General features: G+C 29.4%; 1 protein-coding gene across 1 annotated transcript in view; it reads right to left on the bottom strand.

The window, feature by feature from the left end:
• Positions 1-22,901, bottom strand: part of LOC107450819 (RYamide receptor) — a 117,913-nt gene extending 95,012 nt beyond the window's left edge. The window contains exon 1 of the mRNA XM_043043079.2: positions 22,776-22,901. The gene's annotated coding sequence lies outside the window, so the exon portion shown is untranslated. The remainder of the gene's footprint in view (positions 1-22,775) is intronic.
• Positions 22,902-24,825: the final 1,924 nt, after the last annotated feature.

Genomic DNA, 24,825 nt, shown 5'->3' with positions numbered 1-24,825 from the left:
TATATATATATATATATATATAAATATAAATATTTTTTTTTAAATGTTAAAGACAAAGAGTTATAGACAAAAATGACATAAAATGTTTTTAATTATTTTCTACATTCTTCATACCAATAATTTGTTAAGTCAATCATAAGAAACATAATTTACTTTTTCTTCCTTGTTCCATTGCGAAATAAATAGTTTTTTCTTGAAGAAAAGTCAAATGACGTAGATCAATCATAAAGGAATATTTTTTCTCTTATGAAACATCCGTTTTATGCTTCTTGCATTAAATAAAATTGCGAAGAAGTTTATATAGAAAGTAAACAAGCAATTTTATATTTTTTCCCGTTCAGTCCTAACTCTTTTTTTTTTTCGTCTTGTAGAATTTATGTTAACAGTAGTTACAGTTATTTATTGATTGAAACTTTTGGCAAGTAGTTTTATAAAGGACTTAAATCAATCGATGATTATGAAACACCAACAATGTTTGACATTCAGACAGAAAAAAAATCAGCTGTAAACACGTCTCTAGATTTCGAAAGGTTATTTTTTTTAAAGTAGAAATACTTTTATGCAATAAGTGTGGAAGTCAGAAATGGTGGTTGTTCGCACACTTAATATAAATGCCTCAGTTTTGTTCCATTCAAAATTGCGAACAGAGCACGTAAATGAAATAACTCAAAATGAGTAGAGTTTTTAAAAACTTGTGTAGTATAAGTGTGCTTAAAATCTCGAGTTGCCTCAAAATTATTTTGTTGTTGGAATATGTAATTTGAATTGAATGTAAATTTTCTGACTACTCTCTAAAAACTACGGTGTAATATCTATCAGAATTTGGTGCTGAAACACTCAATGTGTTGTTTGAAGTTTATACTGATTCGAGCGCTCATACACACTTTAAAGGCTTTAGTTAAAGATAATTTTTGATGAATGATAAAGCTTGAATTAAAATCAAATGCAATAAAGTAAAGATTTCTATTATATAGCTGCTATATTTGATAATATTGGAGGATATTTGCTAATATTGAGTTAATTTTTTAAGAAGTCACGTAATTGATATTTTTTGTTTGCAAAAATATGTACGAATGAACGAATATTTTGTCACAATATAAATGTGTATGAATATTTTGTTACAATAATTATTTTCTTATAAATGAAGTACAAAAAGCAGTCAATTGTATAAAATAATTTTATAAAACTTTATTTCTGTGTGCCTCGGTTTCGTTATGCTTTGTTCGAATTTTTATTAATATTTTGTGCCGTGATGCAAAATCTATGTTTGTAGTGCTGACATGTAATGCGTATGTTTGATTCAACTATTGTTTTTGTTAAGAAACATGGAATACGCGCTTCCTTAATTAGTAATTCTTGCTTTATATTGTATCGTACAAAAACTTTATTGAATCTATATTTGTATCCTATCTTACTGTACTTAAAAGTGTTAGGGTTACTGTATAAAAATGGAATCGGGTACTTAACATCTTGTTATATATATTTCTCTTACACGGCGACAAAAAAAAAGCCTCATTACAACTCCCCGAATGGCAACGCTAGAAAATCGACCAATGATTGCCTCTAAAAATGTCACATGCCAAATCTAGCTGTGGTGGCTCAACATGTAGCGCTTTTAAAAACGGAAACTGAAATAACCAGATCCTATCAGGTTGTACAATTCAGCTGCGGCAATCTCATACTATTAATCTAGGCAGAAGTGAGTAGTCCTTGTCGATAGATCTCTATTTTAGTATTTTGTCGAAAGCGCTTTTTTTCACGAATTTATTTGACGATTTTTGATTTATATCATGAATTTATTTGTTTTATTATTGTTATTAGTTATTCATTGAAAAATGAGTCTCAGTCGTGCTGTTACGCTTTTGAAGTATAATCAAAAGAAGCGTGCTCGAAGATTGGAAGAGAGCATTGATGAAAGCTATGAAAGACGTAGTAGTGAAAGAATGCGTAGACGACGTACTGTCATTTTAATAGACTTAATTATAGCCTAAATTTTAACCTTTTTAAGGAGATATCAGTTTTAGAAATTTTATCTTAAGATTTTATACTATAGCATATTTCTAATAGGTTTAACGAATTCAACTGTAGTACAATGACTTAGTATTTACTAAAGAGATGTAATTTTAAAAAAAAAAATAGTGCGTGGAGTCCTTCCGCGCGTAAGAAGTGAAACTTCGTAATGTGGAAATGAAAATAGGAAGGGGTAGAAATTGATTTTTAGTGAAATCATATTGTTTCTTTAAGACAAACTTTATTAACAATGCTTTCAATTCACAATTGATCGCATCTTTTAATTATCATTTTCGAGTGGAGAAATATCCAAATCTATAACATTTACAATGGGATTATAATAACTAAAGTAAGATACGATATGTTTGAGTTCTATTTTTTCAATATTTCTTACAATTTCTTTCAATATTTCTTGCAGAAGTTCCCCCTTTAATTGTTGGATCATCCCTACTATTTATCATTTCCAATCCAAATTTTATGAAAGGTTAATAATGTTTCAGCTTCAGGTAACGAGAAATTCATATTAAAATCTCTTGCAAGGATCACAGGCTGCTCACAATAATCAATTTCTTCACTAGTAACGTCTGCCAGAGCTTGTGAACCTGCAGTGGATAGTGGCAATAAAGATTTTGCAATAAATAATTTAATATAATAACGTTAAACGTTTAACGCAACCTTGTTGGAAGTCGCATAAGAAGTATCACTTCAAAAAGTTGTTATATGGATTTGATTGATTGCTTTGAATTCTTAGAATTTTGTGCATTTGCAGTGTAAGCTAAGTTAGTAGCGAGCAAAGCGAGCTTGGTTTGCGAAGCAAATCATATAAGATTGCGTAGCAATTTTCGCGCGTTGGCGAGCGTTAGCGAGCTGGGGGCACAGCCCACTAGTCAAGTATATTTTTAAAAAATGAAACACGTGGATCCAAAAGTTATGTATAGCATTTTAATTACACCATTAAGGTGTAAAGTAGTAGCCGTCATTTTCAGAGTTGAGATAATTTTTGAAGTTATACTTCTTAAGCGACTTCCAGCAAGGTTGCATTAAACGTTTAACGCTACATTTTTATTGGCCGGGAAATCACGTGGTAGGATCCAGTTTTCCCTCATTCATTTCCATATTATTTTGGTTTTCACTGGCATAAAAATAATAAAAGTCATAAAAGTATTCGCGATCGCAACGCTCGAGTACGCCCATTATCGGGAGCCTGTAAATATCAGACATTAATTTATCACGTTTTCATTTAGTTCCAACAATATCATCGGCCATGACGGACGCCATTTTCTTAGCAGCAAATAAAAATCAAAATTTCCCTAAGGAACAGCTGAAGAACTTGAAAAAATTAACCAGAACATGCCAAACATTGAAGCAGAACACACCAAGCATTTGAAGAACAATTTCTCAATAATTTTTACCTTTCTATTACCAACAACATAACTTACAATTTCATGATCACTTGCTGTTACAGATGTGTATATTAGGGTAAAATAATTTATTTTGTCTTCAATTCATTACAAATTTAAATGAAGTCAACATTGCTTTCGTCATTCCAATAAAGAAATGTGAATTCAGAACGTCAAGAACTGCAATAGTTATAGAATTCTTCTTTGTTATAGAACAGTATATATTTCTGTATCCGTATAATTCGGAAAACAACAATAAAGAATCAACCAAATTACTTGAAATAGTGTCATTTGTGCTGATGATTAATAAATTTTTTAACGTTTTCTTGGTAAGTATTTCTTAGTTTTGAAAGAATAGATAACTTCAACTAGAATTCAGTTGTTCTGTTTTTAAGCAACATATTCAAATTCATATCGAGATCTTACAATTATAAAATTTTGATGTGTGGTATGTTATCTGAAAGTAATAAGGGGATAATCTATGCATATATTATTTGAAAATAAAACTTTCAAACGAAGAACATTTCATTTGGAACTTCATAAAGAAGGTAAGTGTTATGATTTTTTATAATAAAAAATTAGCTTGTAAAACTTTTTTTTCTTATTTGATGATAGTTCTCTACAGAATGGTTACTTACGTCTAATTAACAACTATAAGAATAATAAGAAAAGAAACTATATGAAAGCTTTTATTTCAATGTAAAGAATTCTTAAAATCGTTTTTTATCCTAAGAATTCTTTATTTTCTGTTTTATAGTTTATAATTTTTTGATAAAAATTGTTGTCAAAATACTTTTTTTGAAAACATAAATGGTATAACATTATGTGTTTATGTATACTTCTTGCATATTCTAATGTTTCAAGTAATATGATTCAGAAAAGCATGAATAAAAATTCGGTACTTATGTATTAACGCCAGAGCAGCTACAGATTTGGCTGCTTTTAAGTGCCGCCAATCTACACCTAAAATTTTTGTGACAAATCATAAAACGAAACACTTTATTGAAAATCAAAGTAGTTTATCGGATTTCGGTGGACAATGGGCAAAATATTTCGCTCCAGAAAAAATAAAATTGCATTTCGTTCTATTTTTGGCAAATCCCAAAGACGCATTTTCGTAGCACTATAAAATGGTAACAAAAATCGAAGAACAAATCATTTTGGAATTTTTCTGATTTATAAAGCAGGTAAGTGTTAATTTTTATAAAATGAAAAGTTTTACTTTTAAGTAGTTTTTTTCTTGATGATAGTTTTCTATAGAATGGTTTTCTACGTCCGATTATGAATCAAAAAAGAAAAAACATGAAAGTTGTTTATTTTAATATGAGGAATTTTTAGAATTGTTTTTTTTTGTATCGTAAGCATTCTTTATTTACGTTTTTCAGTTTCTAAATAATGATTTTTATTAAAACTTAGAATTTTTTGATAAAATTACTTGTCAAAAAACTTTATTTACAAAATTAAATTACGTAAAATTATGAAGCTTATGTATACTTTTTGCTTATTTTAATATTTGAATTAATATGATTCTTAAAACTATTTAATGAAAAGTTTAAATAGGCCTTTCAGGTTATATCATTAAATTTAGTAAAACTATTTCTCAGGCATTAGGTTTTAACTCTAATAAGAAGATACATATTTTTTTCTGTTTTTTTGCAAATATTTTTCAGATGTGTTTTGAATGTTCCTTCTTCAAAAAAAAAAAAAAAAAAAAAAAANTTTAGTGGCGCAAGGTCCAGGTGAGGACATGCTGCACCGATAGTACACAGAGAATCTATATATATATTTCTCTTACACGGCGACAAAAAAAAGCCTCATTACAACTCCCCAAATGGCAACGATAGAAAATCGACCAATGATTGCCGCGAAAAATGTCACATGTCAAATCTAGCTGTGGTGGCTCAACATACAGCGCTTTTAAAAGCGGAAACTGAAATAACCAGATCCTATCAGGTTGTACAATTCAACTGCGGAAATCTCATACTATTAATCTAGGCAGAAGTGAGTAGTCTTTGTCGATAAATCTCTATTTTAGTACTTTGTCGAAAGCGCTTTTTTTCACGAATTTATTTGACGATTTTTGATTTATATTACGAATTTATTTGTTTTATTATTGTTATTAGTTATTCATTGAAAAATGAATCTCAGTCGTGCTGTTACGCTTTTGAAGTAGTATAATCAAAAGAAGCGTGCTCGAAGATTGGAAGAAAGCATTGATGACAGCTATGAAAGACGTAGTGGTGAAAGAATGCGTAGACGACGTACTGTCATTTTAATAGACTTAATTATAGCCTATATTTTAACCTTTTTAAGGACATATCAGTTTTAGAAATTTTATCTTAAGATTTTATACTATAGCATATTTCTAATAGGTTTAACGAATTACGTGTCATTTATTTAGATTCAAATTTATTTTAATGACTTAGTATTTACTAAAGAGATGTAATTTTTAAAAAAAAAATAGTGCGGGGAGTCCCTCCGCGCGTAAGAAGTGAAACTTCGTAATGTGGAAATGAAAATAGGAAGGGGTAGAAATTGATTTTTAATGAAATCATATTGTTTCTTTAAGACAAACTTTATTAACAATGCTTACATTTCACAATTGATCGCATCTTTTAATTATCATTTTCGAGTGGAGAAATATCCAAATCTATAACATTTACAATGGGATTATAATAACTAAAGTAAGATACTATATGTTTGAGTTCTATTTTTTCAATATTTCTTGCAATTTCTTTCAATATTACTTGCAGTAGTTCCCCCTTTAATTGTTGGATCATCCCTACCGTTTATCATTTCCAATCCAAATTTTAAGGAAGGTTAATAATGTTTTAGCTTCAGGTAACGAAAAATTCACATTAAAATCTCTTGCAAGGATCACAGGCTGCTCACAATAATCAATTTCTTCACCAGTAACGTCTGCCAGAGCTTGTGAACCTGCAGTGGATAGTGGCAATAAAGATTTTACAATAAATAATTTAATATAATAGCGTTAAACGTTTAACGCAACCTTGTTGGAAGTCGCATAAGAAGTATCACTTCAAAAAGTTGTTATATGGACTTGATTGATTGCTTTGAATTCTTAGAATTTTGTGCATTTGCAATGTACCTAAGTTAGTAGCGAGCGAAGCGAGCTTGGCTTGCGAAGCAAACCGTATAAGATTGCGTAGCAATTTTCGGGGGTTGGCGAGCGTTAGCGAGCAGGGGGCACAGCCCACTAGTCAAGTATATTTTTAAAAAATGAAACACATGGATCCAAAAGTTATGTATAACATTTTAATTGCACCATTAAGGTGTAAAGTAGTAGCCATCATTTTCAGAGTTGAGATAATTTTTGAAGTTATACTTCTTATGCGACTTCCAGCAAGGTTGCGTTAAACGTTTAAAGCTACATTTCTATTGGCCGGGAAATCACGTGGTAGGATCCAGTTTTCTCTCATTCATTTCCATATTGTTTTGGTTCTCACTAGCATAAAAATAATAAAAGTCATAAAAGTATTGTTTTTCGATAAATATTTTTTTAGTTTGATTTGATACACATATAATTTAATAGGATAGTATTTTTTTAATTTCAAATTTAGTGGATAACAATTGTAAAAAATGAATGGAAACAATCCCATGGACAATGCGACGGATTTAAGGTTATGTCAAGGTACGTCTCTTGTGAATATCAATTGATTGTTAGGTTTTCTCTTTTGAAATTACATTATGACGCATTCACATACATTATTAATGCAAATACATTTTCCATGGCGAGACGATGAGGCAACCACAAGCCTTTCCACTGGTTCAAGAGGTCCACGAGTGAAAAATGCACAATATTACCGTTATTACAGAGCACGGAAGCGAGCGGGAGAGCAGGAAAAAGAGTCGTTGAATAGAACTAGTGATCCTTCTACGACTACTGATTCTTCAACTATTAACTATTACGAAGTTTAACTTCTTCCACGCAGAGGGACTCCACGCACTATTTTTTTTTACATTACAGCAAAAATATTTTAAACTAAAAAAGAATTACTGTTTCAAAAATATGTATTTTACATTGTTATGAATAAAAAGGTAAATTGATTCATTCAAGAGATTTATGTTCCAAACTATTTGATGAAATAGAAGCTGATGAAATAGGATATGATGAAACAACTAGAATGTTTTTTTAGATTACTTGATGTAAAATAGCCGCCACCAGAGTTGGCCAAAAATGTAATCGATTACATTTTTTGATTACAGTAATCAATTACTTGTAATCATGAGTATAATTTTCAAAAATTTTGATTACATCTGTAATCATGATTACAATATTAATTAAAGTACTCAATTAATTGTAATCGTAATTACAATTTTGATTACAGCTGTAATCATGATTACATAGTCGATTACAGTAATCAATTACTTGTAATCGTGATTACAGCTTTCAAAGAATTTGATTACAGTTGTAATCATGATTACAATATTGATAACAGTAATCAATTACTTGTAGTCTTGATTACAGCTGTAATCAAAATTTTGATTTCAACTGTAATCATGATTCCAAGTAATTGCGATTACAAGTGATCACAACAAAAACGATTACGGGTATTCATGATTCCAAGTAATTGCGATTGCAAGTAATCACAACGAAAACGATTACAGGTAGTTATGATTACAAGCAATCAAAATATATGATTACATGTAATTTGATTACATGTAATTTGATTACATGTAATTTGATTACATGTAATTACGATTACATGTAATCTAAATACACGATTACAAGACTATTGTATTCTTATAAATGATTATATTTTACAGTAGATATTATAATGTATTTTATAATGATAGATTTTGCACGTATTTACATGCATTGCATTTTGTAAGTACTTGTATACGTACAAATGAATGTAACTAAAATGTATGTACATATGATTTTGTCTGGTGAATATGTACAGACATTTTAGCTTCACACACATGTACATACACTTATATTGTAAGTATAAAATATATGTACGCATGTGTATAGCTAATAATTACGTATGTATGTGCAAACAATGTAGACATGTACATTTATACACAATGAATGTATGCATTTTATGTAAATATTTATGTATGTAAAATGCTTATCTATGTTCATGTGTGCATGCATATACAAGTACTTGTTGTTTTTACAAACATACATACATTGTCTGTACAATGTATGTCCCATGCATGCATGTACAATTTATTAATGAACAGTATAACATATGGATACATGTACATACAATATAGGTATATATGTAGTATGTACAATATATGTTGCATGTACAATATATGTAGTATGTACAATATATGTATGTATACATGTATATAATATGTATGTCCAGTTATGGATGTACATATACACAATATGTTCATGTTCAATGTATGTATCCAAATATACATAATACATTTGTGTACGATTGTACATACATTGGGTGTAGTTATATTTTACATGTATTCATACATACATTCGGCACGCATAACGTATGTACATACGCACATTTCAGATGCATATATTGCACAGATGTATATACATATAGTGTACAGATGTATATTCATATAATGTACATATGATGAAATGAACATATAATGTTCTTATAATGTACACATGTGTGACATATACAGTATATATGTGCATAAATATATTAAAAATAATTCTTTCGTACAAATTTTACATGTGTACATGCATGCTATCTCAATCTATGCATATGGTGAAATGTATATATGTCCAATGAATGTATCCACACATGTACAATGAATGTATCCACGCATGTACAATGCACGTATGCTCCATGTATGCATATCCATATGTACTATATATGCATGTACAATGCATTAATGTATGTACATACATTGTACATACGTACATGCATAACACGCATACATATGTACATTACATTCATGTCTAAATATGTGTACAATGCAATAAATAAAATGCATGTAAGTTAACTTATAATGACTCAAGCAAGTTAAATGACAAAAACAAGCGATATTTAAATTTAGTTTTCAGCTTTTATTGTTCTATATCATTTCAAAATTCTTTGAATAAAAAATTATTTTCAGGTATTTTCATGAAATGTTTGACTATACAGATTATTCTTTTTTATAACGTAATGCATGGTTCATAGAAATTTTTTAAATGGCAAAAAAAAAAACGGTTAATTTTATGTGTGGAAATAATATTTAGAAATTTAAAATAAGATTATAGTTTGCTTTCTAAAAAATATGAGGTCGAGTTTTATATGCCTCAGAATAAATTTTAAAGCAAACTTTAATAACTTTACTTATATAATTTTTTTTTCATGTATGCGCAATGTATGTGTATATTGTATTTACATATATTTAACATATATTTAACATATATTTAAATGTACTCATGTATTTATATATTACTTTTAATTATGTACGTGTATGTACATAATTAAAAGTAACGTAATAATGTAAAGTTGTATGTACATACGTACATTGTGCATATAACTATTTTTTTTGTACATCCATACATTACATGCGCATAAGTATTAACAAAGTATGTAGTTATACAAGTACATACGTACGTTGCATATAAGTACACACTTTGCGTGTACATATATCTATGTACATATAAATGTACATGCATACATGTATGCATTTTATTTACGCAACTATGTGCAGATATTGTACCCTTAAAAAACATTCTTACATATTGTACGTAAATACGTACAATTTTACATACATACGTACATTGCATATACGTGCTATTACCGTAAATGTATGCAATGTATGTACTTAAATACATAAATTCATGCAAACGTATGAACAATATTTTCATATACGTTCATACATATATTGTCTATGTATACAAAGATACAAAACATTGCATTTTCGTACAAACTAACATAAATGCGCACATGTATCATAAATGCATAATTATATGTACTAAACATATACGTATTGCATTAAGTATATTACAATATAATTATGTATATTGTGCGTACAAACAACGTTTGTGCATACATTGTATGTATAGGAATCGCAAATTGTACGTTCATGCGTGCGTACATTCTATGTACATAAAAATATGTAAACACATGAATACTTACATAAAAAATTTGACTATAGTATACAATCGTAATAACTTGTAATCGTATAGTTTGATTACAAGTAATCACAATTACATGTAATCAAATTACATGTAATCATGATTACATGTAATCATATATTTTGATTACTTGTAATCATAATTACCCGTAATCGTTTTTGCTGTGATCACTTGTAATCGCAATTACTTGGAATCATGATTACGGTTGTAATCCAAATTTCGATTACAGCTGTAATCAAGATAACAAGTAATTGATTACTGTAATCAATATTGTTATCATGATTACAGATGTAATCAAAATTTTTTGAAAGTTGTAATCACGATTACAAGTAATTGATTACTGTAATCGAATATGTAATCATGATTACAGCTGTAATTGAACTTTGTAATCATGATTACAAGTAATTGATTACTGTAATTGAAAAATGCAATCTATTACATTTTCGCTCTACTCTGATGTAATCAAAAATTTTGATTACATGCAATCGCGATTACAAGTAATTTATTACATAGCTGTAATTATCTGTAATCAATTACAGTTGTAATCGACGGCCAACTCTGCCAACCACCATATTTGTTTAGTAACACTAAAATTTAAGATTGCAGTTAGATATGATGAGCATTAAGAATCAGTAAATTTATTTTTTCGTGACAATATAGAGTAAAGACCATTAACTTAAGTTGTATACATACTTTAATTCTTAAAATAAAATGAGTTTGTAACTCAAACATCAGGGAGAACATTAAAACGAATTTGAACTAGCCTTAAGAGATAGAACTAGGCTTAACTAGAACTAGGCTTAACAAATAGAAATTATCCATTATAAAATGCAGTGAAGTTTTGGTATAGTGAAGCACCTAGATCCAAAAGTTATGTATGATGTCTCAATACAAAAATTTGTATTATTTAATTGTTATTCAATGTAATTTGTGTAAAATAGTTGCCGCCATTTTTGGTGTTGAATTACACTAACATTTTTCACAGTGAAAGTTACTAAACCGAAACTAGTTTAGAAACCAAAGCTTGTTTAGTAACTTAGAATTTTTTTTATTAAACTAAAGCTGCCAAGCACAGTTACTAAAATTTTAAATTTAGCTACAATCTTTTACAGTTTTATCGTATCAATGCGCCAAAATTACCGTTTTTTGATAGAGAAAAAAATATTACGAATGGTGTAGATTCAAGCGAACTTCGTGTAATCATTTGTTATTGGTGTTTAGATATTATTACACCCTTCTTAAAGAATATATGTACGCTCAATCGTGTTTAAAATATTGTGTTCCTTTTCTCAATTTTTCGGGTAGTTAAACATCGGATTTGGAGAGGTTTTTTCAGAATTCAAGCAAGAAGTATGATTGTGTGAATTGAAATTGAGTGCGAGTTATTTTTTTATAAAAAAACTTCTTCACCCTATACAAATCCATTAAAATTACATTTTGAACATAAGATGGTTAAAACTTACAATCAATAGTTGTTTAATAAAATATCAAAGAACCATTTTTGAATTTCGTAAATAAATAAACTTTAATAATAATAATTTGGATAAAAGATATGAAGAACAGATTTTGTTACACCAATTAGGAGGAATTGTAAAGTAAAAATTACGTATGTTGATTTGCCATCATTAGTAATTAAGGATGAACATATTTAATTTCAAATATTCAAAATCACTTTTGTGTTATATTTGCAAATTATATATTTTACATTTACTCTGTACTCATTATTTTAACACTAAAATTCTGTTCCATCCAACGTACTTTGAATGACAATTACGATAATATGTATTTTCTGGAAAGTTATTTGGAAATATTTTACGTAAATATTTCAAATATATGTTTGTAATGTTTAAATCTTTCAAACGCTACTTTCACAAAGATATTCTCGACTAGACAGATATTTCAGTAGTTATGGTTTCTTAGAATTATTGCTCATAATTATCGTTATCGAAAGTGTCCTTAATTAGAAGATTAACGGTTAAAGATTTCCTTTCTTAGAATTTAAGACTGCGCAGATGTAAGAGCATTTAATTACAGATGAAGAGTTTTAAAATTTTAGATCTTAATATTTGGTTCTTGATTTCTCACATTAAGAAACAAGTCTTTCATTTTGAGAACTCATTCTTTTTGACACTGGTTCTTCGAATTTTCTAGGTAATTTAAGAAAATCAAGTCCGTGGTAATATATTAATAATATGAATATCTTTATTTATATGCAAAACAATGCTATGCTAAAACGATGCTCAAATGATAGCTAACATTAGAATATTTCCAGTTTATTCAAGACGTTACTATTATCAGAAAATAGCCCGAAGTACATTCGATAAAAAAGTGCATTTCGATCCCTTTAGCGGGGAATGGATTTTGTTTGACTTAACTTTGCTTGGGGAGAAAAACTTTTTTTTTTTAAAAAGAAAAAAATCTTACTTTTAAAATTTCACTAGGGAGGATATTTTACAGAACTGCGTAAAAAATGGTAGTTATGCTATTGAATAGTGTTGCTTATTACTAACTATCTGAATACCCGTTCCGTACGGGATAAAAATAATTAAATTATCAATAAATCAGTGCAGAACAACATTACGAAATCATGCACAAAACTAAAAGACATATACTAACACAATCAATAAAGAATAAATAATTTCAACTTTATTTATTATTATTTATCCTTTCCGGTGGCTTTACGATATTAGATTAAGAAAAAACACGTTTCAGTAGTTCCTCTCATCAAAATAAAGATTAACTGTATTCAATATCTTTTGGAATCTTTTGCAGCTGCTCGAGGTCAATAAATAACGATCAAAATTTCTCACGATTAAGTGATTTTTCAAACATATCACTTAAAAACTAAGATAACTTTTTCCACACTATCTAAACTAAAACTGTGTAGCACTGGTACAGTTTTAACTGGTACCAAATATACCAACTTTACTTTCATTAGTAACTTTGGTATCGATTAAAATTGCACCAATTACCATAAAATCAAAAGTGCCAATCACCCAACTTAATTAAGCCCCATTGATGTCAATATGGTGATTTTTTAAGTTCCTGCTGAAAGAATTAGTATCATTTCTCTATTAATTTTACTTTTCAGAACAAAACTTATTTTTTTATTTCAATTCGTAGCTACGGAAAAAATTAATTAAGCCTCATTGATGTCTGTATTAGTAAGTTTTTTTTTAATATTTTGCTTAACATTTTTCAACAATTGTCATTTGCTTAACATTTTAACATTTTTCTTTTTAGTACAGAGATTTTATTTTCATTTTAATAAGTACCTATTACTAAAATTAATTAAACGTCATTGACTTTAAAAATAATATGGTGAATTTTTTACTTTTCTCTTAAACGAGATACTACTGTTTCTCCATCAATGGTATATCTGCAGGTGGCGAAATGTGGGTATCTCGATCCTGGTTAGTTGATGAAACATGGCATTTGTTAACGGTAGCAAATGTTCTTCCCATTCTATTTTGAGTAAGCCAAGCCTATCAAGTATCAATTCTCTAAAGTGAAACATTCTATTTTTTTTCCACAAAGATTTCAATTATTTCACTATATATTTCTTACTTAACACAAAGAGAGGCACGAAACCAGGTAGAACATAAACGAACTAATTATGCATCGAAGTTGCTAGGTACACAAACAAATATACATCACGGTAACAATAAAATACAATTACAAATACATTCAAGAGTCAAAACATTATGACCACCTCGTAATAATGAGTAGGCCCACCTTTACCTCCACCAACCATAATACCTCCACCACCGGCCTGTGTGTGACTTACTGTACATTGAGGGAACAGCTGTTCGCCTGGAAGACGGCTTATCCTGGCACGGCTATCTGCGTGATGAATGACAAACTGTAATTCATCTGAAAAGGCAACTCTCTCCCACTGAATCAGTCGCTATGTTCCCGGGCCCAGCGCACGCGTAGGTGGCGATAACGTTTGGTCAGCAAAGGCACACGAGTGGGACGTTTGCTGCGTGGCCCCATATCTAACAGTGTCCGCTGAACAGTGTGCTCTGATACTATTCTACTTGACCCTGCATTGTATTGGGCTATCAGCTGAGCCACTGTCTGGTTCCGGTTTTGCTTCACCAAGCGAGACAATCTCCGACGGCCTTTTTCTTTGATAGCGTGTGGACGTCCAACACCACGTCATCTACTGCTGGTTTCACCGTCATTCATCCACTTTGCATAAGTACTAACAACTGTAGATCGCGAACAACCCACGAGTCATGCAGTTTAGGAAATACTTGTCCCGAGCCTTCGAACCATTACAATCTGCCCTCTATCAAAGTCGCTTAGATCCGCAGCCTTTCCCATCACACACAGAAGTAAGTAAAAGAATGATTCTTCAAACTCTCCAGCAACAGTTAAATACCACTTCCACCTGATCAAGTGCCCTCCACGTCATCCAAGAGAGTTCATTGCAGAATGTAGGGGTGGTCATAATGTTTTGGCTCTTGAGTGTAATAACTCTAAGTTAAATAAAAGACGTAGACGAGAAATAATTATATTTAAACAAATTCCATGTGTGGCACAGAGCTGCATTTAATAAACTTCACATTTATTCACATTCTAACTTATGTTGAGGAACTTAGCTCAACTTTAACACGCCATTTTGTTTTTAAACTGTGGATCAGGTGCACTGACGTCAGAGGTCACAAGTGTGGGCATCCGTGATCTTCTTTCTTCTTGAAGCGCAAGTACCCAATTGAAATTTTTGAGCAATTTTTAGCGCCCCCGTTTGAAATTATCCTTTTGTCCTACTGTCCAAATTTCAGAACGCTAGCATAAATGGTTCTGGATTTATAAGAGTTACACACATACAGACAAGCTCTTCATTTCCATATAAGTAATTAAAATGTTAGATAGTTTGAATACGTACGTAACGATAGTTTGAAAACGTACTGCGTGTAAACACTTAATTCGTAAGTATACACCTTATCTTGAAACGCCATTTTCATTAATTTATAATGAATATCTTATTTATTAAACAATGTATTTGTATCTGACATTAAGCCTAATAAAAGCTAAAATCATTTAGTCTAAAACCTAATAAATAAAACTAATTTAATAGCCCAACACTGTTTTTCATTGTTGACTGTGCATTCTCTTTCACCAGAAACGTCACATGATTGGATCCTTAATCAAAATGACTAAGATCTCTTTGGTTGTCATCAGCATAACTAATAAACTATAAAGTTTTTTTTACCTCTTACATATTTCTTTATCCCTTATTTCATGGCAAATTAATTTTTAGTACATCGATGTATTTTTCTATGTATTATTATGGTTCTGACTTTAATTATTATTCCAAATTTACGGCCTAAACCTTAAAACGATATTCCATTGTTTATTACAAAGTAATCCTTTGATAGTACGCATCATTACGTATCATAATACGTACCATTTAAGGATAAAGATACTCGCTTATCCCGACTGGCCAGTGGACACCTGAAAACTCTCACGTTTTCTGCTAATCAAAAGATCTTTATTCTTTGCCCTAAATGCCAACAAAACCAGGCATCACCTGAGCACATCTGGAACTGTTTAGAGCTGTACTGGAACGACATTCATTCCTTTCCCATTCTGGTTTTGGATTTTCTAACTGTCAACGGATTTATTGATCTGGTCTGACCCCGTCAGACCAGATGGGAATTAGCAACAACAAGGATAAACATTTTTGAAACGACATCTAGCTCATTAAACTACAACTATCAAGCAAATATTAAGTTATATTTATTTTTATTATAAGTTATATTTATTTTTATTATAAGTTATATTTATTTAATTACAAGTTATATTTATTTTTATTATAAGTTTTATGTAAAATTATCCAGTCAACTAATTTAAAAAATAATTAAAAAAATGGATATGAAATTGTAAGGCGTTATTAGGAATGAAATTTCCACATTTTTATTAAATAATCCCTTTGAAAAAAAGTATTTTAAGAAAACGAATGAAATAAAAATTCATAGTGACCAAAAATTAAAAAGAATAAAAAAGAAGTAAGTTTGTAGATACAGTTCCAACGATAGCTGAATAAAATTATTAGTTTCAAATTCTGTGCTAGAATGAGAAACTACTTTTGAGGAACCAAATATCTGTTAAAGCTAAACAAAGTTGAGCTTTTTAATTGAAATTTTTTTTAATTTGAAGCATCTATGCCTTATTTATCTCAAAGAAACAAAATGAATTGAGAAACAATCTTGGGTGTCAGTGAGTGTAGCATGCAGGATACAGAAAGTAAATATTTGTTGACGAAAACAATTTTTCTAGGAGTAGCTGCAAAATTTTCTAAACCTTTTGTAATATAAAGTCATAAATTATCTTGAAATAAATATCATGATAAACTTAAAAGGAAATATTTCCCGCGCAAGAATGATTTTCAATGGAAATTGCAATGGCTCGAATCGACTATATACCGATAATGTTCTTTTCAAACCGTCAGATTGATCTGGATTCTGAAGATTTCCGAGGAATCCAAGCATTATGAAATAATATTCTGTTGAAATAATTCAAGATTTCTTAAACTTTGTGACAGATTTGATAGATTTCCCAATACTTTATATCATGATGAACTAAAAGTATTAAAAAATTAATCTTTTTGTATTTTCAATGCTTTTTTTCGGTTATGTTTTAAGAGTTTCAGAATTTTAAAAGAAGTCAAAAGAATAAAAGATTTTAAAAACTTATTTCATTTTTCCAGCCGTCGAACACTCTATTGAAAATTTAAGTAAAAAATTTCAAACTTTTCTAGTCTCGTGTGTGTAGCCATCTAAATTTGTAATAAGCTAATTTATGACAAAACTGTCCCAAAAGCAGAAAAATGTAACGACAGCTAAATTAAAACTTTAACGCAGAATTTTTATTAAAGATATTTTTCATACTTTTGCATTATTTTGTACTAATTTAGGTAAAAATTAGTGAAATATATTATATATAGCATTTTAGTAATTTGTGGATATGAAATACAGCATGAAACATCTGTGTCTTTTTCAGCGCTAAAGGTAAAAACTTCCGAGCTCTGCTCACTTCCAAACAATAATTTTTCAAATTTGGGCTTATTTATCGTTATATAGATCCAGATGAAATAGATATTTATCATTGAAATTTTTCTAATTACAAAATCAATTATCGATAGTTTTTTGAACATGAATGAAAAAAAAAATTAAACTACTTTTTTTTAATTTTATATTTTAACGCAAATATAATTCTGACAATCTAACAAATATTTTTAGTAACTATTAAACTGCGTTTTTTAAATTAAAAAATTATTTTTGCTCGTAATTAAAGCGTCAAAAGAAAATATATAATAGGGACACTGCGTCAAAGGGTTAAAATACACTCTATAACAAAAAAATCGACGCACCAAGAAGCAATCATCCGATTGTTATGACATTTCTTATGCATGAATGTTTTGAACACATATGGCTGGAATGATGCCGACTGGGGACGTATAGTCTTTAGCGACGAATCCCGCTTGCAAATGTGTCCTGACGATCATCGAAGACGTGTTTGGAGACGCACAGGGCAGAGGGGGGATCCTGCCTTCACTATTGCACGCCACACCGGCCCTCAACAAGGCATTATGGTCTGGGGTGCCATTTCCTTTGACAGCCGGACCCCTTTGGTCGTCATTAGAGATACACTTACTGCACAGCGGTACGTCGACGACATCCTAAGACCTGTTTTGCTACCGTCCCTTTTGCAGCGCCCTGGGCTGGTTTTTCAGCAGGACAATGCCAGATCACATACGGCACGTGTTGCTATGAGCTGTCTGCAAACTTGTCAAATTCTTCCTTGGCCTGCCAGATCATCAGATCACTCTCCCATCGAGCATGTTTGGGATATGATGGGAAGGCGATTGCATCTGGCACGGAATGTTTATGACCTTGTTCGACAATTGGATCGAATTTGGCAGGATAAATACCGCAAAAAACCATCCGGGAGCTCTATCGGTCTATGCCACGCCGTGTGGCAGCTTGTATCCAGGCTAGAGGCGGGTCAACCAACACCCTATTGAACTTGTTACTGTAACTCTGCAATAAATTACTCAATTGTTCTGAAATTTTAATCATTTACTATTCTGTACATTGTCTTCCTATCCACCAATTTTCGTTTCAATCGGACAACTCTTTCTTGGTGCGTCGATTTTTTTGTTATAGAGTGTATATACATACTGATTAAATGTTTAAAAAAAATCGAATATAAGTTAAGAAATTTATTGCACGAGTTGATGAAATAAGTAAAGATAAAATAGATAATAGATAAAATAGACGAAACAATAGATAAAGAAAAAAGAAAAAGAGAGAGTACGTTGTCTTACAATTTTCATCCACATCTGCTCATTTAGGCAAAAACAAAAATAAAACTTCGATTAAAAAAAACATCGACAGTGATGCTCCGATTTTAATCACATTGTCATTGAAGTAACTGAAAAGTTTCCCATGGTATTATTTTCAATTATAAGTAAATTTGAATTATTTTTATGCAAGAAAGCAGCTTTTCCATATATTTTTACTTTGAATTTCCTTGCTTTTCATTTGATGAAAAGAGAACCACTGAGCGTATTCAAAATTACAAGGACATTAAATAAATCTTTACTGAGTCCAATTCCTTATTGTGATAAACCATCCATCAACTTTAATGAAAAAAATATGCGAAATACATGTAGTTGAGAATTAGACCTTGTAGTTACTTTTCAATTTTATTTCATGTTGGTTAGACACCGACTGTGCGTGATGAAGCTAAATCGAGAATTTTCTTATATTTTTTTTCCCTTTTAATAAAAAACTTCTTATTTGAACTTGGATATTTTATTACAATTATCAGTGAAAGCTACAGTGATAAATGAAGGATAAAAAAGCTACAGTTATAAATAAACAAATTTAATTTAAGAACTGGGCCTTAGGTTTTCGGACGCTTTATTTCTTGCTTTATCGTGTCACTTAAAATAATCTACACTGTTGGAATTCTCATTCTAAAATTATGGTAAAATAACCTGCAGCAGTGTGTCCATCCAATTAACCGTTAAATTTATCATCCGGCTAACCGTAAGTAAAGAAATTTTTTTTTACCTTTACGGTTTTGAAACAAATTAAAACTAATATGTTTATAAAACCATAAATGCAAAACTATACTGCTTTTTTTAACCATTTCCAAACTATCATGGTTTCAAAACAGTAAAAAAGAAATTCAACTGGATATTGGAGATTGTTTGACAGCTTCATGGTGCTGCCATCTATGCGTGAATGAAAGTATCGTAATTTACTAGGCCTGGATCAGAAATTGGGGACAGTGGACACCGGAATAACTTCATCTCTTCGTGTATGAGATAGGAGAAAATATTATAGCTTCAATGCTGGGACTCTGGTCCCCGTTCTGTCGATCATGAGAATGACAGATTAGTCCTCTCGGTTATGATATGCGCCTATATACGAGGAACTAAGTAACTTTAATAAGTGGGCCTAGTTTGTGCGATAAACTTCTGGCTGTTTAACCGTAAAAAATGAAAGCAGTTAAAAAACAGTTTTTCTCACAGTTAACAGTTTGAATACCATCTTATTTATGGTTATTTGACTGTTTTGTTTGAATATAGTAAAATAAGAATTAAGTAAATTGTTATCGAACCATCTCTTCAGAGAAATTTCTAACAGTGTATTTCATTACTTTTTTCCCACCTTAAGTTTAAAATAATGCTTTTATTAATGTCTCAGGCTCAATTTTACCCTGGTAAATTGTTTCTTAAAATTACATAAACAACAATAAAAACTCTTTCTATAATTCGTTGGAAATTAATAAACATACAGTACATTTTTATGACGTTTTCAGTGAAGTATTTGTTTTTCAATATAATTGGAAAAATAAGGTTTTCAATGTAAATGGTATATTTATATATATGGTTAATATGAAAATGTGTTACCATACAACTGAGACATAAATGTAATTAAAATAGTTCAAAAGATAGTAAAAGAACATTTATTATCAAATTGTTTGTTGAAAACACAAATAACTGATAAATTTACGAATATTTAAAAAAAAATTGTTGTGATAAGGAAAAAGCAAATGTGGAGTATCAATTAAGCAGGTATTTCATTAATATTGCGCAGAGAAAAAAAGTATTATAAGATTACCGTATTGTATGATATTAACATTTTTGGTTTAAAAAAAAAGAAGTCATAATTATGGTTAACAAGGCCAAAATATACGGTATTTGAACCATTTATTTGCTAAATTTTCCGTTTCTATGGTAACGGTTTGCCGGAAATTCTGCTTTTTAAAATTATAGTTCTTATCATCACACATTTTGTAAGAATGCAAAACTAAAAAGTAAATTTACCGAATAAATGGTTTTTATGACATGCTCTACGGTATTTCGATAAAATTACCAAATTTTACAACGTTTACCAAATTTTATCATACATCCTAAAACCATATTTCATAGTAACCAAAGTGCTTCGGTAAAATTTATTGATCTTTTTGGTCATCCGATAGAGTCAGAAGCACGATAAATTTTACCATATTCTGGTAATTTTGACCGTACTTTTTTCTCATGGTGGAAACACTTAAACATGTCAATGCCTTAGTATATTTTGGTACTCAAGACCAAATCTAAAATTAAATAAACCTTAGATTATTATGTTTTAATAAAATATGTCTTTTGCAAAAAGCCTTAAGAGTGACAGCTATGAACGTATGACAATTTTTCAACCACGACTTATTTATTATTTAAAAACATGTTTAAAGCTTAATGGCTTCCTTAAAAGTAGACAAGTTTGATAGCGTTAAGATTAGAGCAACGGAAGCACTGATGTCACTTAGAGTTATAAAGAAGGTTATTTAAAGCGCATTGCAGACTGCGTGTGCTTAAAATTTTTTTAATGAAAAATATATAAAGGTATCTTTTAAACTTAAAAATTTATATAACCATTGTTTTATAACAAATTGTCACCAAAAAAAACTATTCAGGTGACATTCTTTGTTTTATTTTAAAGTTAAACTTTATCTGTGGAAAGTTAGTTAGCTAAATATTCTATAAATCACCTAAGCATTTTCAAATACGTTTTCTGAAAATGTTGTTTGTCAAGTAGAAATATCAAATCCTAGAAAATTATTCAATAGAAATAATTTTTAGATTGATCAAAATTTGAAAACGTATTATAATCTATTCTGTATACTTTAATATTTTGAAGACATATTTGAAAATTTTTTTTCTTGTTTTGAGCGGTTTGTAGCATTTTCATGCAACTTTATGAACAAATAAAAGAATGTTCATTTTATAGTTGTTTAACAAATTTATCAAGAGAATAATACTTTTAAATTTATTCCAAGCATAACACAAGAAGTATTTCAATTAGTTTCATGTAGTCAGTATATTAGCTTTGAATTACACAGTTTTCACTATTTCTAATATTATTTATTAAATTTCTTTTTAATTGAATTCATTTTAAGATTTTTTAGTTTTTTTCTTCTTATCACATATTAAAATAAATCACACATATGCTAGCTACATAATATTTATTGCTAGAAAATGTTGCGTTTAGATGAAATATATTATTTGTAAACGTCATATTCAATGTTTAGAAACATCAATTTCATTGTTTGAAGACGACATACTTTTGTTTAAATGCACTATATCTGTTGCTTAAATCGATTGTATTTATTATCAAAAAATGACATCTTCATTATTTAAAAACGTCATATTTACAAATAAATGCATCATTTTCATATTTTAATTTTTAACATCACTTGTTATAAGCTTCTATAATATACGTGGAATATTCGTATTTTATATCTTTAAAATAAAATATCTTATATGCTTATAATAATTTTATACGAAACATTAAATCAGACTGTTAAAAATTTAAAGCAAATATTTTATCCAAATATCTGAAAATTTAAATCATCATCTCCATAAGGAAAAAATTTTCCAATCTTTTATCATATTCTTTAAAAACAAAAAATAAATGTCGTATCAACAATTTTTAAAAATTTACTAATTTTTTTGAATTATATTACTATAATAAGTAATATTAGTAGTTATATTGTATAATTTTTGTACATTTTAACTTAGTACCAAAAGCAACTGTGTTTGTTTTGCTAGCTTTAAAAAATAATTTTATTAAAATTTTTTACAAGATTTTTTAAAAAGTACTAAATTTAAATTTCTTAATTTATTATTACTTTTAAATCAGCCAGTATCCACAGAGTGCTGTTGAATAAAAACTTTTAAAGGCAACAGTACAAAATTTAAGTTCTCTTTAAAATATCGTCAGTTTACTTACCCTTACTGAAGCAAGCGAATTTCAGAAACTTTGCGATCAGACAAATCCTGTTGAAAGATGCGCATGATTTTTCGAACTTTTCCTGGGAAACTATCCGGAGAACAGAATGAAGATTCTCTCCGGAACTATTCGCGCATTTATGTTCACTATAAATCTGCGCATGCGTCTTTTGGATCAACATATTTGCCCGTCACCCCTCAAAAAACGTTCTAAGCTTATTCCGGACAATGCAAAGGGGGGAAAGGGGAAGAAACTTTTATCTCATTACAGTGTGTATCTAGAGAATTGTTCTCGAGAAAAAAGGGAAATTGGAAGAAATTATCCTTTCATTGTGGGTGATCGTTTTGGAGATTAGAAGGAAAATGAAAATTTTATCAAGAACAGAGTTAATTTAATTTCCCACCTCGAAATATTTTGTCTGAAAAATAAAATAAAAGCATCTTAAGAAACTAGAATACTTTTTTCAACACATTTGGAATATTCCTTATCTTTAAAAGGACTAATAATTTGAAAATGGCTATTATAATGTCGTACAACTAATCCATTGAAATATAATCAATCGTGATACGAAATTTTAGAACATAATTTCAAACATTCTTTTTTAATTTCCTTTTTTAGAATGTTTAAAAGGATGCTCGTTTTTAGCTAGACAAATATTGAATTATTTTCTTACTTATAGAAAGTTTTCGAATTAGTTTTGGAGTCAATTTAGTTTCATTCCTATTATTAAAAACCAATCAATGCAAAAGAAGAATACTTTTTCCAACTCATTTGGAATATTCCTTATCTTTAAAAGGACTAATAATCTGAAAATGGCTATTATAATGTCGTGCAACTAATCCATTGAAATATAATCAATCGCGATATGAAATTTTAGAATATAATTTCAAACATTCTTCCTTCTTTAGAATGTTTAAAAGGATACTCGTTTTTAGCTAGACAAACATTGAATTATTTTCTTACTTATAGAAAGTTTTCGAATTAGTTTTGGAGTCAATTTAGAATCATTCATATTATTAAAAGCCAATCCCTGTAAAAGTAAATTTTTTCCCTCTCCCCCGCTTATGTCTAAACGTAAAAAGAATTTTTGCAATTTTTTTAATATCTAATTATTTCTCTAATTATGCATTTACATACAGAAAGATATAATATCATATAAGATCATATAATATTCGTATTTTCCTTTTTTATTTTTTTTTTTTTNCATGGCCAATGAATCAAATTTCGTTAAATGAAAAAAAGGGAAATTTTTATTAAATGAAAGTTCAAAATAAAGATATTTAGTATTTATGCAAATAGATATAGAAAGATTTTTTCTTTAAATTCTACCCTATTCTTTTCTATCTACCCTATCATAGTAGTCACTAGTATAAATATAGCATAATAAGAATTAAAATATTAATGCTGGGGTATTAAGCAAGAATAAGGCAAAATGAGCACGTAACTGCTCAAGTATTGCCAGAGCTTGTCGAGCGATAGGGAGATGAAGGCTGATCCACCATTATATTTAAATGGGAAATTATATTTAAATGGGAAATTAATTTAAAGTAGAAATTATGCAGTTCTTGAAGTTAATGAACGGCAACTAATAGGGGGTCGAAGCTCCTAGTTATTCACAAAATAGCATAACTATAGGCTAGAAAAAGAATTTCATTTATAAATAGGTCAGTTTGAAAATTTTGAAACCATTCGAATCGACGAAACTAAAAATCTGAAATCTTTGGAAATATTTCTTTTGTTAACGCTTTTATTTTTTTCAATGCATATAAAACATGTCTTTGAAAAATGCTTTTATTCACATATAACAAATTATATGATGGTATTATTGTGAAACAAAAACTGATAGATAGGCTGTTATCATAAGCTTCAGATGTATCGGGAAAAAATATAGAGAAAGTGATGGTTATTTATTTTTGTATTTTTTTAACTTATTCTTTTACAATCAATTCTAAAAAGAAACTTTATTTTATAACATTCGTTTGCGTGCTCATTTGAAGCAAGCTCGTTTCTGGAAGCTCTCGTTAATTCGTTTCAATAATTATGATAGAAA

The sequence above is a fragment of the Parasteatoda tepidariorum genome, chromosome 5, assembly GCF_043381705.1.
Source record: "Parasteatoda tepidariorum isolate YZ-2023 chromosome 5, CAS_Ptep_4.0, whole genome shotgun sequence".
NCBI lineage: Eukaryota > Metazoa > Arthropoda > Arachnida > Araneae > Theridiidae > Parasteatoda > Parasteatoda tepidariorum.
This window is presented reverse-complemented; position numbering and strand designations above follow the sequence as displayed.